The sequence below is a fragment of the Topomyia yanbarensis genome, chromosome 2 (genome assembly GCF_030247195.1).
Source record: "Topomyia yanbarensis strain Yona2022 chromosome 2, ASM3024719v1, whole genome shotgun sequence".
Taxonomy (NCBI): domain Eukaryota; kingdom Metazoa; phylum Arthropoda; class Insecta; order Diptera; family Culicidae; genus Topomyia; species Topomyia yanbarensis.
In genome coordinates, this window is record NC_080671.1 from 10,115,874 (window position 1) to 10,135,683 (window position 19,810).

The 19,810-nt window shown below is 42.2% G+C and overlaps 1 protein-coding gene across 11 annotated transcripts in view; it reads left to right on the forward strand.

The window, feature by feature from the left end:
* Positions 1 to 10,274: 10,274 nt before the first annotated feature.
* The window catches only part of LOC131683395 (uncharacterized protein DDB_G0290587-like), a 147,157-nt gene continuing 137,621 nt past the window's right edge, over positions 10,275 to 19,810 (forward strand). For 6 of the 11 annotated variants that reach the window (XM_058965338.1, XM_058965340.1, XM_058965339.1 and 3 more), the window contains exons 1-2: positions 10,521 to 10,663; positions 11,082 to 11,243. The gene's annotated coding sequence lies outside the window, so the exon portion shown is untranslated. Of the gene's footprint in view, positions 10,398 to 10,431; positions 10,664 to 11,081; positions 11,244 to 19,810 lie in introns of those variants that run through there. The other 5 variants (XM_058965329.1, XM_058965330.1, XM_058965332.1 and 2 more) reach the window with 5 other exon arrangements.

Below are 19,810 nucleotides of genomic sequence, written 5' to 3' on the forward strand. Positions count from 1 at the left end.
TTCTAATGCAGTATGTTTTCTCCGAATTTAACACAAAACCATTTTAATTGTTTTCGATCAAATTATGGAAATTTTCCGTTCACTACGGCCTTGCTATTTTGAAATGGCGTCCCATATCAAAAGGTTTGATCCGGGATGAAATATGATCCTATCAAAGAGTAAAACTATGCTTTAGTTACCAACGTGCTAGTTTTCAACTACACACAACAAGGGCACCCATAGAGAGTGTGATCGCACACACACAACTGGGAAAACAATTCTCTCTCCGCTCAAAATCATAGTTTCTCACAGACGAAGCAATCATTACATTTACCGTGCGTGAGGTCGTTATCTTTCTGTGCCTAGCGTGGTTTGGAAAATCGGAGACAACTTTATTGTCGCGATTTAGTGATTACATATACAGAGAAACTTCGATATAACGAACATCTAAAAAAATGTACGTTAGATCGAAGCATGTATAATAGAGTGACAAGCAACCAAGAAAGACAAGTTATGTCAAGCGCACATTAAAAACAACACTTTTATGAGGAATAAAATCAGACATGGTGATATACAGACGCACACCGATATTTTTGAGTTGGTTTTTCCGGAATTCGATTCCCAGGACTAAAAACTTTTTATTAATTTTTTTGCAATGTAGCACTTTATTTACGATCAACTCGATAATATGTAAGCAATGGCTTATAAACTTTAATCCTTACACTAGATTATGAAGCTTTCAGTGTTTTCTCAAAAATATTGTTCAATCCGCTAATCGGATTCCTAAATATCTCAAACCGGTCTTAAAAGATTTGATATATATTGTCTTCGAATTAATAATTTTCGTACAGACTAAAATACTGTACTAACATAAACCTATTTTCAATTTGAACATTTCCCTACTTAAACTAAAGTCAAAATGGTGAAAAGCGCTATTAAAGAGCTAACAGAAAACATCTACCGGGTTATTCTGGCCGTACTGCGCGCGATGAGTAGAACGCCGAAAGAAGTCTATTCTCCGCACAGACCTACCAGCAAGTTGCTTAGAGTTCTAAGGTGATTCGTCTTTGCAAGCAACTAGGTGAGGAGTGAGGTAAGCGTGCAGCAGACTGCGGGGAAGAAAAATGACAGCGAAAAACTTTGTTTACTACTTATTAGCTGTCGTTTCTAAAATCAGCATGGCTGATCGGCGTTTTTGAGGATCGTATAACCTGAGAATAAAAACTCCTTGCCTACCAGGAACGTTGAAGTCCAGCTTAGTGAGAAGCGAGGGCAGTCAATGTTGTCAGCGAGAAGATCGAACACAAAAAGTCGCTGCAGAAAAACTCTCCTGTTTCGTAGTGTAGGCAGGTTGATAAGGGCACAACGATGCTCATAAGGTGGTAGTTCAAATCAATTTCGCCAGGGAAGCCTACATAATCACCACACGGCGTGCAACCGTTAAGGCCAAACGCCGTCTGGCTGAGGTAAGCGAGGGCGAGAGTGACCTCGCTGAGCAGAGCGTTGGTACCAGCAACCCGGCGCGACAGGGGCAGGGGGACCCAAACCCCTGGACACTGGTCACCAAGAAGAAGCCGGCACCGACACCGGAGGTACCGCGGCCCGCGAAGAAGGCCAAGGATAGAGGCGAGGCCTTGTGGTTAAAAACCGACAAGGACAAATACGCCGATGTCCTAAAGTCGATGAAGGCGGCCGAAAGCCTTTCGGCCCTTTGGCAAGATGTGCGTAGCGTGAGACGCACCAACACGGGAGAAATGCTTCTGGTGCTGAAGCGAGGCGCACAATCTAGTGCGGTATACAAGGCCTTGGCCCAAGAGGTCCTTGGAGAAGGCGCCCAAGTCAGGTCGCTAGGGACGGAAATGACTCTCCAATGCAAGCATCTGGACGAGTTCACGACCGCAGAAGATGTCGTCGCAGCCGTTAAGGAACAATGCGACGTCACAATCGAGCGGGCCTCTGTGCGACTTAGAGATGGACCCTCTGGCACCCAAGTAGCCTACCTCAGGCTACTGAAGGCGGATGCCAAAAAGGTAACCGAGAAAGGGAAGCTGAAGATCGGCTGGTCGGTATGCCCTATTAGCATACCCCAGCCGCCTTCAGTGGATAGGTGCTATCGGTGCCTTGAGTCCGGCCACAAAGCCTACGAGTGCAAAAACACAGACAGGAGCAAACTATGTCGTCGCTGCGGCGAGGAGGGACATAAGGAGCGGGGTTGCACTAAGGCGTACAAGTGCCTTATCTGCACCGCTAAGAAGCAAGCCCATAAACATGCTATGGGCGGACCTTCGTGTCCCTTCGGTGAGGCAAATAAGAAGAAGCAGTGAACGTCACACAGCTAAATCTTAACCATTGTGCAGCAGCCCAACAGCTGCTGTGGCAGTCGGTCTCGGAGTCGAGGACAGATGTCGCCCTCTTATCAGACCCGTACCGCATCCCTGCCGGCAACGGCAATTGGGTTTCGGACGGGTCTGGAATGGTGGCAATCTGTACAACGGGACGGTTCCCGGTTCAAGAGGTAATACACTCCTCCGCCGAGGGTGTGGCGATTGCCAAGATCAATGGTGTTCAATTCTATTGCAGCTGCTACGCCCCACCAAGGTGGCCAATAGAACAGTTCAATCAGATGATCGACAGGCTCTCGTCGGATCTAGTGGGCCGGAAACCGGTAGTCATAGCGGGAGACTTTAACGCTTGGGCAGTGGAGTGGGGCAGCTAGTACATTCCGTAGAAACGGAGTGGAGGCGTGGATTGACGTAACATTTGCCAGCCCGAGTCTGGCTCCAGGCATGGAATGGAGGGTAGACGAAGGCTACACCCATAGCGATCATTTAGCAATCCGCTTTAAGATCAACTATGGTGTGCAGCATCCGAGGGCGGGAGATCCCTGTCAGGTACGCGGGTGGAAGTCCAATCACTTCGACAGCGAAGCTTTCACCGCGGACTGGGACACCGACAGTCTAAGCGGGGATGCGCTGGTAGCTGTTCTATCACGCGCGTGTGACGTCACTATGCCGAGAAAAACACTGCCAAGAAACGGTAGATGCCCAGTATACTGGTGGAGTGCCGAGATTGCAGCTCTACGGTCAGCCTGCCTCAGAGCTAGACGTAGGATGCAAAGAGCTCGCACCGAGGATGCAAGAGAGAACCGCCGTGAAGTGTTTCGAGCTGCGAAATTGGCCCTCAACAAGGCCATTAAAAGCAGCAAGAAAGCGTGTTTCGACAACCTATGTGAGAGTGCCAACGCGAATCCGTGGGGTGACGCCTACCGGATTGTGATGGCCAAGACCAAAGGGGGCTCCTCACCCCCAGAACGGTCTCCGGACCGGTTGGCAACGATTATCGAAGTACTTTTCCCGTCTCGAGCCACAAGCCCCTGGCCACCTGCACTACGAGACAGTGCGGGCACGGCCGAAATGGTGGCTCCAGTGACGAATGGAGAACTACTCGCAGTGGCGAAATCCCTAGCAATGAACAAAGCTCCAGGGCCGGATGGAGTTCCAAACAACGCTCTCAAGGCAGCGATCATAGCGAACCCGAACATGTTCAGGCTAGCTATGCAGAGATGCCTTGACGAGTGCCGTTTCCCCGATAGATGGAAAAAGGCAGTTGGTGTTGCCGAAGGTGCTGTTGCCGAAGCCCGGGAAGCCGCCAGGCGACCCATCGGCGTACAGACCAATCTGTCTGATCGACACGACAGGCAAACTGCTTGAGAGGATCATCCTCAACAGGCTAACCCCGTACGCGGAAGGTACGGACGGTCTGTCAAGCAACCAGTTTGGCTTTCGGAAGGGTAAGTCCACAGTGGACGCTCTCAACTCAGTGATAAATACTGCCGAGATAGCGATCCAACGAAAAAGGCGAGGTATTCGATACTGTGCGTTAGTGACACTTGACGTGAAGAACGCATTTAACAGCGCAAGCTGGGATGCCATCGCGCTCTCGTTACACCGGCTTAGCCTACCGGTGGGTCTGTACCGGATCTTGGAAAGTTACTTCCAGAACCGCGTACTGCTATACGAGACCGATGCCGGTCAGAAAAGGGTTCCGATTACCGCCGGAGTCCCGCAGCGCTCGATCGTAGGCCCGGTGCTATGAAACCTCATGTATGACGGGGTTCTGAGACTGAAGTTCCCTCCTGGAGTCAAGATCGTCGGCTTTGCTGACGACGTAACCTTGGAGGTTTACGGGGAGTCAATTCCTGAGGTAGAACTAACCGCAGAACACGCGATCAGCACGGTGGAGGAATGGATGAGCGCGAGAGGCCTGGATCTCGCACATCATAAGACGGAGGAAGTTATTGTCAACAACCGCAAGTCTGCACAACATGCAGTTATCCATGTGGGAGAAGTCGCGATCACTTCACAGCGAAGTCTGAAGTCTCTCGGAGTCATTATAGACGACAAGCTGATCTTCGGCAGCCATGTCGACTATACATGCAAGAGAGCGTCGACTGCTGTTGCGGCTCTATCGAGAATGATGTCCAACAGCTCAAAGGTGTGCGCCAGTAGACGTAGGTTACTGGCAGGCGTTGCCGTATCTATCCTCAGGTACGGCGGCCCGTCATGGTCAAGAGCACTGAGGGTAACCAGTTACCTACAGAAACTGGAGAGCACCTACCGCGTGATGTGCCTCAGAGTGATATCTGCCTACCGCACGGTATCACACGATGCATCCTGCGTGATAGCGAGCATGATGCCAGTCGGGCTGGTCTTCCGGGAAGATGAGGAGTGCTTTGAGCTACGTGGAAATAGGGGAGCCCGCGAGCGCACCAGGGTGACCTCGGTCGCCAGATGGCAGCGTGAGTGGGACAACTCCTCGAAAGGTAGGTGGACCCACCGGCTGATACCTAGCATATCGAGCTGGGTGGGAAGACTCCATGGGGAAGTTCACTTCCACCTGACACAATTCCTGTCAGGCCGTGGCTGTTTCCGACAGTACCTCCACAGGTTCGGGCACGCGGAGGTCCCAGTCTGCCCGGACTGCCCAGGTGTAGACGAAACTACCGAACACATACTGTTCGTATGTCATCGGTTCGACGTCGAAAGAAGAGCAATGCTTGACGTCTGTGGCTGGGACACAACCCCTGATACCCTTATTCAGCGGATGTGTCAATCGGTGGAGAAGTGGAACGCAGTCTCGGCTGCTACCATCCAGATTGCCAGTAGGCTACAGGTAATCTGGCGAACCGAGCAACAGACGACGGGCACGGCTAACTAGTGATTGGTTAGCTGGAGCGAAAAAGGCCAAGCGCAAAAAAGGGAGTGAATGGTCTGTTCATGCCGAGGCAGGTTTGGCGCAGCGAATGGCAACCGCGTAAGGGGTAAACCCAGCCACCCCGAAGCAAGACAGAAGAGTGAGTGTATAGGCGTATAAGTGGACTGCCTCATGCCAAGACGGGAGGGTCGTAGCGTAGTATGTTGGGACTTAGCTATCGATGCCTCATGGCGTGGCAGAGGAGTGAAAGGGTGAGCATCCAAGTCAGTCTCACACGGCATGTTAAGTGTGAGCACAAAAGTCAGCCTCACATGGTATGGTAGAGGCTAGCACAAAAGTCAGCCTAGCAAGGAACGAAAAAGGTGAGCACAAAAGTCAGCCTCATGTGGGAGTGTTTGAGAGTGAATCAAAGTGCGATTGAGAGAGTACCCAAGTAAGCCTCATACAGGACGTGTGAACGCGCGAGTGAGAGTGAATGAGTACATTTAGTACAGCCATCCCCCCAGAAGTAATACCGAGAGGTAGTTCCTGGGAGGAATGATGGCGGAGCCCAATGGAGTTTAGTCGGTATTAATGGCAGCCTCACCATTCGAGCCCGACACGCCCCCAGTGCACCCCGTGTGGTAGATTGGACCCTACCAATAGCACGTGTACTGGGCTAGGACGTAAAGGTCTTCTCCATTGTAAAAAAAAGGGAAGCCGTCGAAGGGCATACCGGACGAAGCTCTTTTGTACCCGTTCTATGCGATTAATGTGTACGGTGTGATACGGAGCCCAAACGATAGCTCCATACTCTAGAATGCTGCCTACCAGCCTGATGAACAGTACCTTCAGGCAGTAGACGTCGTTGAAATCTTGGGTGTTTCGTTTGATGAGCCCTAGTACTGCATAGGCTTTAGCAGTTACTGCATTGAAGTGTTCGATAAAACGTAGCTTACGGTCAAGTATAACACTGGATTTGCCGTTAGCAGCTGCCGATAGGCTTTGAGGTAGACATCAACATGCCCTCTCCATAGCTTCTACCCCCTGCCAAAGACTGGCGGCGGGAGTTAGGTACGGGGGTAAACAGTGATAATAAATATCTCAAGCCTTGAGCGCTAGATAACGAGAGAGATTTGGCCCGATCGATGAGATGGAGAGGTGATGATCTGTATATAGGAGACATTGGGGGTCGATAGGTCAATTAGGAGGAATTGGAGGCTGCGGTGGTGATCACGATACTGTTGGGAATATGTGATGACATCATCACAGTTCCTCGATGGCGAAGTGGTTAACGCACCAAACTAGAGACTGGAGATCGCAGGTTCGATTCTTGATTGAGGACATATCTTTTCTCAGTGTTTCCAATAAAAGGTGAATTTTCGCCGTTTCTTCATTCTCACCGTTCCGGTCATTCTTTCTCTGTCTGTTTTCCAGTGGACACGTTTCTTAAAAATCCCTGAAAAAAGAAAAAAACAAAGATTCTCACGTCAATACAAGGAAGAGATTATATCTGATCATCAAATATGATAGCATTTCATATGCTGTTTAATTTGTTGTACAGTATGCAATGGAGCTTAAATATGGGACCCGCTTTAATTGAACAAGTTAAAAAGGTTGATTCTCACCATTATGTAATCATTTCTACTCCATGCCACCCTGTGATTCTTTTCCGAATTTGGACCAAATCAGTCAACCGTTCTAAAATTATTTATAAAAAATTAAGGGGGATTTAAAATATATGGAGAACAAAGACGATCTCAGATTTACACATGTTTAATGTCCAAGTACTGTCGAAAAACGCAAAATGATATGAGTACATTTTAAAAAGTTATTTGTTTTTCTGACCGATGAGGGCAAATGGCCTAATACACTATAGGCGGTGGTGGTAGTTCGAGTTCGTGAGCTGCGTACAGTGTATTGCACTTACCAACTACGCTATAGTCTTCCCAAATAGCGTAAGCTGACCTTCCTAGTTGTAAGACGTTGTTTGAACATTGAGAGTGCCACCAAGAAGAGGAATGTTGGAGTAAAATTTCATCATACATAATCCATAAAGTGTAACCCAAGGGGTGAGTCGCTTAGAACAATGTGTCATTCACACAGTATTACTTACGCTAACACGATATAAGATTACGATTCACAGTAATACACGATAATTTCACTCGGTACCACAATGTGTGGCACACTGAGGCACACTTCTGAGAACTCAAAAATAGTCAACAAAGTGTAGTTAAATAATCATAGTAACCATTGCTTTTGTTTTACTGAACACCATGGCACATCGTGGCACTTTGCGGCACAAGCTACCACTCTGTTTGTTTGTGGGCACAATCCGATTTGTGTTAAGCGACTCACCCTTTGGTGTAACCATTAACGAAGCGCACCGCTGTTTATAAGTTCTGAAATACTTGATAGTTTGCACATGTTCAGTTACATTGTTTTGTTTGATGTTGTTCCTGATATGATAGCTTCTTGATGTTCCTAATACGACGATAATATTTTGAGTTCAAGCGCGCGAATCTTCTTGAGATTCGTTTATTTTGTTTGCATTCTTTTCTGCTGGAATAGAATTAACAGTTCTTTGAAATATTGTCTCTTTTTGCACGAATGTTGGTGAGGTAGATTTTGTGATATATTCCGACAGACGTTTTATGCGTTCGTTTATGTTGACCGATTTGGGGAAGCGGTGCATTTTAAATAATGAAAACAGTATCTCTATTAAACAAATTGGTGTTTCGAATACAGCTTTAATGTGCTCAGTGGGTCTGGGTTTATTCGCAGTAGAAGTCGTTGAGATCTTTTGATTGGAAACATCTCTGGTTACATCTCCCTACGTGACCCAAGTTAAGCCGACCCATGCGATATCTAAGATTCACATGGTGGAATCGCTTATATGGTGTCGATGATAAAAAACCCAGCGCGGAAAATGACCAATGGAAAATAAATCGAACATTAGCAATAATTAGTTTGTTTTTAGTGTGTCGGATTCTTCCCATCCCTAACTAACAGTATTCTGGTGCCAGTTGGATGGTAAATCTAAACTAGCACCAAATCTGGCACTAGTTAGACGTTAAAATCGTCTTACTGGTATCAACATGGTGCATGTTTCTGATGATGAGAATCCAAAAAACTAAAAACTAATTTCAAGTTAAATTGAATCGATGAAACAATTTGATGAAACAAAATTTCAAAATATCGGCCTGCAAGGTTGCTTTTAGTTATATTACTTATCTTCTAGATAAATCGTTCAGGTTACACCTTTGCTGGGGAATGACGTGGGGCCATCATAATAATTGTAGAAGTTAAACATTACTAACTCCTGTTGTACTCAACGGTATGTTTAAATTCCTGCACTATTTGGTAGAAATAAAATTTCAACGACCTTGTACTAAATTTCGAAGTATTCATATCAAGGACAAAAATTTTGTTTTGATTTTTGTTATTAGCGACTCTCTGATTGGTTCCCATTATTCACTGGGTGGCGCGAAATAAGACTGTGGCCTAAGGCATGTCTGCATTTGGTTTGTTCTTAAATCGTTATCTATAAAATAACGGACAACGATTTAGTAGCTAACAATTTTAGAATTGGTGAACTGCTTCGAATGGAGCGATTTGTAATTTTTGCTGATCGGAAAACTCAGCAAAACTCCATAGTTTATAGGAATAAGATCATCAGTTTGAGCATTCAATTTCACTTTGATGCGTTTTTCGTTTTATTTGAACAAAATATTCGAGTATCGGTACTTTACCAGTCCTACCGGTACTGAGGACTTCAGTAGCGCAGTACCGGTTTTCGCCAAAGAGGGTCGGTACTTGGAACTTTAATGGTGGGATTCTGCAATATACTGTACCTTCCGAATTGCACGATAAATAAAAAAATCTAATATATTCTTCAAATACATATTATCGGTGTGGAAAAATATTTGTGATTAATTATTTTTCTATATATATATATATATATATATATATATATATATATATATATATATATATATATATATATATATATATATATATATATATATATATATATATATATATATATATATATATATATATATATATATATATATATATATATATATATATATATATATATATATATATATATATATATATATATATATATATATATATATATATATATATATATATATATATATATATATATATATATATATATATATATATATATATATATATATATATATATATATATATATATATATATATATATATATATATATATATATATATATATAAACACAATAAGAGCTTCTTGCAAGCTTGAGCTTTTATTTTTATTTGCCTTGGTTCTGAAAAAGAGCTTCAAAATCGATTTTTTTTAAATTAATTTTAGAAAAATTAGAACAGTGGCATACTTTTGAGAAAAACAATTTGTCTTGTTTTCGTATCACATATTTTGCGTTTATGATAACAGCAGTATCTCTTAAAAGCAATTAAACGTATCCAGATCGATTATTATTTATTGATTGTAAATGATTTTCTCGTACGACAGCTTGAAAACTCAAACGAAAATCGTCCTACTTCACCCCCTTTTACCCTACACATGTTATTTCGGCTATTTCCAAGCGAAACTAAATCCGCCAGATTTAGCTAAATCCGCTCACCGCAGTTGTTTATTTGTAAACCAAGTACGCTTTCGGCCCACTCGGAAGTTTTCGGTCACCGACTCACCTCGACGGTATTCAGGTCACACTTGACCATTTTTGTCACGCTCAAGACTTCCGATTTCTTTTTCACGATTAAAGCCAAAGTTATTGCTTCTTCAAATAGTGATATCAAAACAAAACAAGTGAAAAACAAACATCGGCCGAAAAGAAATGTCACCTAACCTAATTTGTAAACGGACACCACACTTAACTTATTTTTATTGCAATTTCTCGCATCGATATGAATCGTTCAAGGTGGCAGAAGAGAGCGAACAAAACAAAAACCACAAAATGATAATCCGCCACTTCGACGCCACCGCACCGGTATCTACGAGCCTCGAAAGTAACACGCGTGACAACCCCAACGAAACGAAGCGCGTCGCGAGACGGCGGCGGTTTCTTCCGCAGGAGAAGACACAAACAAACAAGCAAACAAACGCCAAAAGTGATAAAATATTGTGCAGATCGTGCACAACAACTCAGTACATCGTGCGAAGTTGCTGGAAGAAGGTCGTCAAGTTCAGATCAACTCTTTCGTGGATCATCCAAGTAGGTGTTGGGGTGGTGCATCGCGATCGTATTCCCGCTCGCTCGTTGTTGTCTCTCCGTTCGCTCACGCGCTGTGACATTTTGGCTGCGTACTTTGTAGTACAGTGAGATTGCTTGAACCTGAGCTCACCGCTGCCGGTGTGAGAATTCATTGAATGAAGCAGCTCTTCGGAAGTGGTAAAGTGAAACAGTGCATTTTGCGCGATTCAGTCGGTTGGTATCGGGGCGCCAGACAGTTACCAGTATCGTAACACAAGCCTCTTTACGTTAGTAACCAAGTATTGTCTAATCGAACGAACGCTTGCTTCACTTTAGCGATCGTGGTGCACCTCTCCGTCAAGTTCAACCTCAGGCCAGCAACGTTACCTTCGAACTCGAACACGTGCTTTGTCTTCGGCAGCTAGTGGTTAGGCGCATGGTCACTGAAGTGAAGTTGGTGATCGGTGCTGGCCTAGCCTTCAGTTGCACTTTCGAGCTTCGCGCGTATCGTCCGTCTATCGGAAGCTACCCTGCCGTATTATTTGGGGCTTAAATTTAATCGATTGTTTGCTTTTGATATAATCGAACTCCATTCACTTCGGTTCGTCGAAATACGTGATATCGCCGTCGGGTGTGTCGATGGGGGCTTGATTTGAATACGGTTTAGTAGATTGAAGCGCGAGTGATTTTTTTTTTGCATTACAGGTTTGGTGGTACGTGAAAGGTACATTAACTGTGATTAAGGCGTGGTGACAGTTATAAAGCTATAAACACGCAGGAGTCAAGTAATTACGCACAGGCTGAACGGTGGTGAATGCAGCAAACTCGAGCATAGTTTTATCTCGAAAGTGGAATTTACGAAACGAGGTTAGTCGCAATAGTTTGCGAATTAGTGTAGAAGAAAGTCGGTCGCCAAGTGGTCGCCATTACTTGAACTGGACCGTTTCGCAGGTGATTGTGTGTGATTGTACATGCATTGCTCAATGTTAGCACCTAGGTATGAATTCTCCCCCAAAAATGTTGATCAGCGGATCTGCTGAAGAAGTAACAGCCGGGCGAGTATAGCGAGGTTGATGTTAAAGGCTACATATGTGCGGAACGGTAAACAGTGTGCTCTGTTGTTTGCCGAGTCGCTTGTGTTTGCTCGAATGATTTTCGGTATTTTTTGGCGAAAACCCGGCAGAAGCCGGGAAGGTCGTCCGATTGCCATTTACGTGAGCGGCGGGCAATCATTCCTAGTTGATGATCGGGTGATCATTTGAATTGCGAATGATGTGTTCTTTGGTGTTTTAAATAAACATGGCAGCCACGTTTCGCTTGGTACATTACATTTATAATGCTGAGCGTGATTATCGGTTTTTTGACCGCAGAAAATAAAAATAGAGTGCATTTTATTGGTTAAATTTATTGGAATACAAAAGGTAACAAAACAATAAAAACCCATCTATCTATTTCTTGGTTCGTTTTGAAAAGAAATTGTTGACATTCTGGTAAATAATTACCACATTTATGCTATATACATTTTTCTTATTATCATTATTATTTTGATTTCTAGAATGCACTTCATGTATCGCTACATTAAACTTTTTAATCATGAAAACAGATACGTTTCGGTTATATAGACAATTAGAACGTGGTAGAAATGCCATAAACCTGTTCGAATTGCTTTAGAGATAAATCACAATATTTGAAAATTCCAGTTTCTTGAAACAACACTAAAATGCACCCCGTTTCACGAAAAGCATAGCCAATTGCAGTTATTATGAAACACATTTACGGGTTGCGTGCATTGAGTGGTTGAGCCACGCCAACACAGTAACTGTGGTATGTTTTGAATTTTATTGATGTTTTCACTCCTTCTATTTGGCTCTAGCAGTCGTTCACGCTTAGTTGGAGTTCTGTTGAAAAGTAACGCCGAACGCATGCTTTATGTTCCTGAAAGTTGAACAGGGCGACGTCATTGTTGTTGTTGTTGTTGTTAGTGTTGTTTTTCGTCTGGTTCAAATAGTAGGCCAATACGTTCGTGTAACACGTTGTAAGCAGTTGTTCTGGACGCACGAAGAGCCGATTTACCACCTGTGATTGATTTGACGTGAAAAATGTAATGCAGGTAATAATTGATTGCATCTTTGCTACTTTCGGGGTATGCATGTTATTGGATATGGATAAAGTGAATGCCTTAGTCCATGTTTATTTCTAACAGCAGCGGGAAAATTGAAAACATTTTTTTCAATATTTTATTTTATGACAACATCCCCAATACCTATAAAGCCTCATGTGTGCAGGGCCGTAGCGTGGTCTGTTGATGCTCTTTGTGGAGTCCCAGTTTTACGCCCCTCTGGCGTTTAGAGGAGCTTGCTTTTTCAGTTTGACTTTCGTACAGTTTAATGTGTACATGGAAATGGCACACTTAACCTGGTTTATTTAATATCTTATCCTACTTAGTTCAACAGTTACAGTGAAATACTAAACTTCCATTGAGGCTGAATTTTTTTTATTGCGCTGCGATTGTAGTACAAAGGCTTGTGAATTTTGTTATGAAAAATCAACCTTCAATATTCATTAATTAATTTATTTATTTACTTTTTTATACCTGTATTTCTCTATTACTATTTGTTGAACATATTTAATTATGGTATGTAAATTTTAATTATTTGCTTATTTATCCCATAATTCGTTTAAAAATGATGAAAGTTGAATTACTGAATTCATAGGTTTTTAGGGGCATACAGATGGTATATCTGCTTATCGGCTATCTGATAATAAATTTCTGGATTGCGGCCAACATTCTTCCTATTCCTCGTAATATCTTGAAAACAATGTTCCCCAATCCATTGACCGCTAAATATTAATAATTTTGAAATAACTCGAATCACTTCGCTCGTCTTGTAAAATGAAGGTCAAATGGGTGCCGAAATAAAATCGACTGCTTCGGGCTCATTATGATTATTCGAGCCAAAGGCAAAAATCAAACCTATCGGAGATGTCATGAACCTAAAACCAACGATATTCGTTTGTGACCGAAATTTAATAAACAAAACCGCCCGGATTAGCTTGTGGTAACCAGTTTAAAGTAGGCAACTGGAAGCTAGCTGTGGGTCTTTTCTACGGACCAACAAACCAAGTCGAAATCGATGGCGTGATTTACGATTCGAGTTTGAATTACGCGGATCTGTTAAGCTACGGGGTTGACAATTTTACGCACTTCATGCTTCAGCCAGTGACGATACTGGACTGCACACGATTGCATTCAGCATTACTCACAGCTGTTCCCGTTGTTCCTATGCCAACTTAAACTCTTATCGGCTGACCTTTGCCGGGTCTCTTCTACTTGTTCGCACTTTTGTGCCACGCAATGTTTGTATCGGAGCGTACTCTATTACCGACAATATCGTATCTGATCAGGTCAATATCTGATCAGGTCTCCTGGGTGGACTCCGACCCTGTTTCGGTTAGTTGATCGGAGAAGGTGGATGCTTCATTGACACTTTTGTTTCAGATACCTAATCGTGACATCCCCAGGTACCTTTGGAGTAGAACCAGGTTCACGCTTCCTTGCAAATACGACTAGCTCGTCTTTCTCCGTGGACAATTTGATACCCAGTTGGAGGGCCTAAGTAGACTAATTGTCGCAAATCGACAGCTTTGAGACTTGTAATAGAAACCACACTATCATCTGCAAGCTGCCTTAGCGTGCAGGAATTGACAAATCATTCCTGTAAAAATTGTAGAGAAGGGACTTAGACATGATCCTTGGGGAAGATCCATCGAGCTAAATAGTGATGTTGATAAGTCGCCATACCTAAAAATTCATGTACTCTTCATGCAACAAGTTTAGCAAAATGTTATTTAAAATCAGTGAAAAAAGTTAATGCAGCTTCTCTGAAAGAATATTGATAGAAACTGAATATAAAGTACCTAATAACCAAGAAAACGGATGTCATCTACTCTTTGCTAACACACCATTTGAATTTCTGCAGAGAACCATGCAAAGCAATCGTTTGTTCCTTTGCCTTTGCGGAAGCCAAATTGGGTATCTGACAACCATTTGCTTCGACCCAATTGTCGAGGCGGAATAGGAATATTTTCTCGAACAACTGCCGGATACAGGATTGCATTGCAATCGGTCGATACGAGGTGTGGTCGGAGGGCTCACCTATCTCTTATGCTGAGGAACAATATTACCCTGTAGGTGATTGTTGAATTCAACAAATGCCTTTTCGCAGAGTCAGGCAGATTCTTCAACAAATTGAATCTGATTCTTTTTACTTTGAGGTTTTATTTTTGCACGGCAAGAGAGAAAGTGAGACTCTCTCGTGACCCGACGCAATATGTGTCAGGGTCCGAACAGATCTTCTTTGCGGTTATACCCTACAGTGGTACAGCGTGTGACAAAACGCCGAAAGTCAATGTCTTGAAATTCTTTTGCAAATATTTATTTCATTTTTCTCTAAGTTTTAATAAAATTATCTTATAATTTTATGATAATTTTATGAGAATTTCTGTCTAATTTAATTCATTCATAGTTTTAGGAAAGAAAATTGATTGTTTTAAACTATAAACCTAAACCCTTATGCAGAAATCATTAACGTGTATTGTCTACTAAGGAAAATATATGTAGATATTGAATGAAATATCAATAATTTATCTATATGCACCTTACAATTTTTGAGATGATCTCCCATGGGTCATTTAACATGATTCTGACTCAAGATTTTATGTAGAATCAAAATATACATGCCTAATTTGGCGCACAAGTTTTTATAAGTATGTTTTTGGAAATGTCCTTATGGAGACGCCCTCAGGCTCACAAATCTTTTAAAAGAACTTCTTATTGTTGATTATTTTTAATTTTTACTAGTTTTGTCGACCATTTGCGGTGTATATTAACCCATTAACGATCAACGCCTTCAAATGGGTTTACATAAAAATAACCGAAAAAAAAACAATTATGGAATTTCTAAACTGATAGTTGAAATAGATTCAGTGACCCAAAATTAATTGAAAAGCTAGTTTTTAGCCATATAATCTACTTTTTATGATTTTGTTACAACTTTGTGTGGAGAGATGCCACTGTGCACAGTGGTCGGAAACGCCAAAAACCTGAACTTAATTCACTAGAGGCCAAACTATCGAATATATTCATAGGGTGTCTTTGGAGGAATTGGTCGTATGTATATTCCCCACATTAATTAACTTTTTATACTGACGAGTTAGAAAGTTGGTACCTTCGACAAAGTTTTAGAAATACTCGCAATGATGAATTTTGTTGAAGAACACAAACTTGTAGGATTAAAGGTTATCGATTTATAAAGCACGAAAAGTGGAAAAAGTTATATTCAGAAAAAAATTAAGGGGGTTGCCATAGAAAACGCTTTATAAGTCGATAACCTTTAGTCCTACAAATTCATGTTCTTCAACAAAATTATTCATTACGAGCATAGCTAAAAATTGGTCGAAGATACCAACTTTCTGCCTCTTCAGTAAAAAAAGTAATTTTTTTAGCTCGATAATAGTAAGCCATGCCTAATTTTAATTTTTATCAGGTTGTGGGAAATATTTATACGAAAAATTCCTCCAAAAACACCCAGTCAATATATTCGTTTTTGGTGTTTCCGACCACTGTGCTGTGGCGCGGTGACGTTCGCCATGGAATAACTTAGCTGCATATGGCGGACCACTGTCATGCTCGGCGACATTCTGTTAAGTACTAAAAGTAGTATGTTTTTTGCGAATGAAAAGAGGGTCAGAAGACCTATGTTGTTAGATTAGTTTCATAAAAAATAAACGAAAATGAGACTTTTTGGATCGGAAAAAACCACAATGAATATGTATCTCTTAACGATTTCATTGCCGATTTAATCATTAAAACCAAACGACACCCGCAATAAATTTTTGGCACCAAACTAGCTAAAAACTTTAAACGGTATTATCTTCGTCAATTTCTGGATTTGATTTTGCTATGACACATATTATCGAAAAATAGACCTTCCATTGACATTACAATTTTACCTATTTAGACTCAACTCCGCTACAGTTTGGAGATGCTTCTTCTCGAAAATTCCTAACGGCGCTAATGTAGTGGGGATGCGGATCGAAACACTTATTTCTTCTTACCTGACTGTACCATTATAAACACAAAACTACACAAACCACGCTAAACACCCATTAAGGACAGATTACTTTCTGCCAATATTGTATACATACCTTGCACGGAAGATACTAAAGAGAATGCATCACAACCGGTTGTTCATTCATCTACTGCTATCATATCCACGACACAGCCTTGAATGTCATCATCTTATATACAAACGGTTGGCTTATTTATGGCTGCTGGTCAGATCATAATAACAACTGTAAAAACTGCATCCAGCACCCCCAAATAAACAACCCCATCAGCGAGGATGTTAATACAAATGACAGCGGGATAAGTGCAGGAGACGAGGAAGAACAAGAAATTAAACGATGATGATATTGACGCGAACGATAAAAAAGAGAAATTTTTGATCCCCCAAGATGCAGAAGCAAACAAATGGTTTCCTGTTACAAAAGAAAGGCTCCACGCGCAATAGCATGCTGGGTATACGAGATCTGACAGACACTAAATAATATTAGATTTGATTTATTTTATTTTACTGTGAAAAAAATTATTTTGATGAATGCTAAATTATCAATCTAAAATTTCTGTAATATGTTAGTACTGAATATGTTTTCCAGCGAATTTGATTGGATTTCAAGATAAATGTTTGGGATTTTAAGTTAGCTGTTGAATGACTGTTGAGTCCAGAATTTTTGTTGGGATTTATTAACTGAGAGAAATATCTTCAACTTCAACATATTGAGGTTATGGAGGTTTGAAAGCTATTCAATACTCATTCTTCGGTTTTGTAGAATGTAATGATACATGTAGGATGATATGTCCTGGTTTTTAACTGACTGTCCTGGTGTCCCGGGATGTCGAGAGAAACTCTTGTCCTGGTTTTTCTCCTCAAAGTATAAAAAAATATTTTTCGTTGAGGCGTTATATATGTTGAGATGTCGGAAAAAAGGAAAATGTTTGAATTTGTATAAAGGTATGTAGCCATATTTTAATGAAATACTTGTTATACGTCTAACATAGAACAATATCCAATTTGCAAAAGCCCCTTGAGAACATGATAAAATATTAATAATTGTCGAAGTTATGGTAATTTTCACAAAACGTGTTTTTTTCAAAGAGGTTTGCCGTGATTACGATTCCAGTCCAACAGCTCAACTGAAACCAACCAGCTAAAAAAAATCGTAAGTATATGTACCTGTATAGTATATGTACGGGGACTTTTTTTTTTCCAAAAAAATCAATATTTTCACCTGAAAAAAATTATTAAGAATTCATAACATTAATATGAAAATTTTGACGAAAAAATGGAACCGTTCAAGGACACGGCAGTTGAACTACGAACAAGCCAAAAAAAAGTTTTGAGATCGGTTGATAACTTTTTCGGCAATCGTAGTCACCGCAAAGACGTTTTTGGAAAACATGATTTCGAGATAATCGATAATTTAAAGTTTCAAGTATAAGCCACATCTCCATAAGGGAGCAAGATGAAAATCGCTATAACTTTGCGTCTACTACTCCGATCTCTATTAAAATTTGAGGTAACATTCTTAAGAACCTAAACTTTAAGATAGAAGAATAAAAAAAATCGATTTTTGGTCGACCTCAACAAAATCTGCCTGCCGGCACATATCTGTGAAAATTTAGTACCTGCTAAAATGTTAAAAATACCGCTGTAACTGGTTGTCATCGGAGATTTCCACATTTACTTCTACGTCAGGAATAACCCAGGGAAGCTGCTTGGGATCGTTGATGTTTTTGCTTTACATCAATGACGTGTATTTAGCGCTGAAGCCTCCTCACTTCTTCGCAGAAGATCTCAAAATATTTGGTCTGATACACTCAATTGAGGCATTGCAGATTTCTTCGCTTCGCCTTCGCTGATTGTGGTTTAGCAATCCATTCCCGGACAAACTGACGCGATTAGTGAAGGCGACGATGGATCGGGTGATGTGCGTAGTACGTGTCTCAGGGACGCTCTCGAGTCCCTTCGAATCACGTAGAGGGTTACGGCAAGGTGATGGTCTCTCGTGTCTGTTATTCAACATCGCGCTGGAAGGTGTAATAAGAAGAGCAGGGATCGACACGAGTGGTACGATTTTCACAAAGTCCGTTCAGCTACTTGGCTTCGCCGATGACGTTGATATTATTGCACGAAACTTTGAGAAGATGGAGGAAGCCTACAACAGACTGAAAAGAGAAGCCAAGTGCGTCGGACTTGCCATCAACACGTCGAAGACAAAGTACATGATAGGAAGAGGTTCACGAGAAAAGAATGAGAACCGCCCGCTTCGAGTTTGCATCGGTGGCGACGAAATCGAGGTGGTTGAAGAGTTCGTGTACTTGGGCTCACTGGTGACCGCCGACAATGATACCAGCAGAGAGATTCGTAGACGCATCGTGGCAGGAAATCGTGCTTACTTTGGCCTCCGCAAGACACTTCGGTCGAACAGAGTTCGCCGTCGTAACGAAGTTGACCATCTACAAGACGCTGATTAGACCGGTAGTTCTCTACGGGCACGAGACCTGGACCATGCTCGTGGAGGACCAACGCGCACTTGGTGTCTTCGAACGGAAAGTGCTGCGTACCATCTACGGTGGAGTGCAGATGGAAGACGGCACATGGAGACGGCGAATGAACCATGAGTTGAATCAGCTGTTGGGGGAGCCGCCCATCTGTCATACCGCGAAAATCGGACGACTACGGTGGGCCGGGCACGTAGCCAGAATGTCGGACAATAGCCCGGTGAAAACGGTTCTCAATTGCAATCCGACCGGTACAAGAAGACGTGGCGCGCAGCGAGCACGATGGATCGACCAGGTGGAAGACGATTTGCGGACCCTTCGCAGACTGCGTGGCTGGCGACGTGCGGCCATGGACCGAGTGGAATGGAGGAATCTTTTGTATACGGCACAGGCCACTTCGGCCTTAATCTGTTAATAAATAAATAAAAATCCGAAGAAGTGCTCTATCATTTAAATCTTTCGAAAGATAGAATTTTTTTAATGACTGCCGAAAACCTGGGGAGTATTTTGCCATGAACGTTCGAGAGGGAACGGAAGGGGGCCCCTTTCAACTGTCCTGAGTTTTAACTCGCCTGGTATGGTCACTCTATATCTGCTACCATACTCGCCCAGGAACTTCGTTGTTTTACCCAAACGCTTTCTGTGCACATTAATCCAGACGACTTTGTCCTGCTGAATGTCCACGCATTTTGAAACAAACTGTTGATTAAACTGCACTCCACAAAAATATTGAATGTTTTGGGTAAACTGCAGGACGCAGCCATAAAAATTACCAAACTGACATTATTGAGAAATGGCTGCGGTTTCTGAG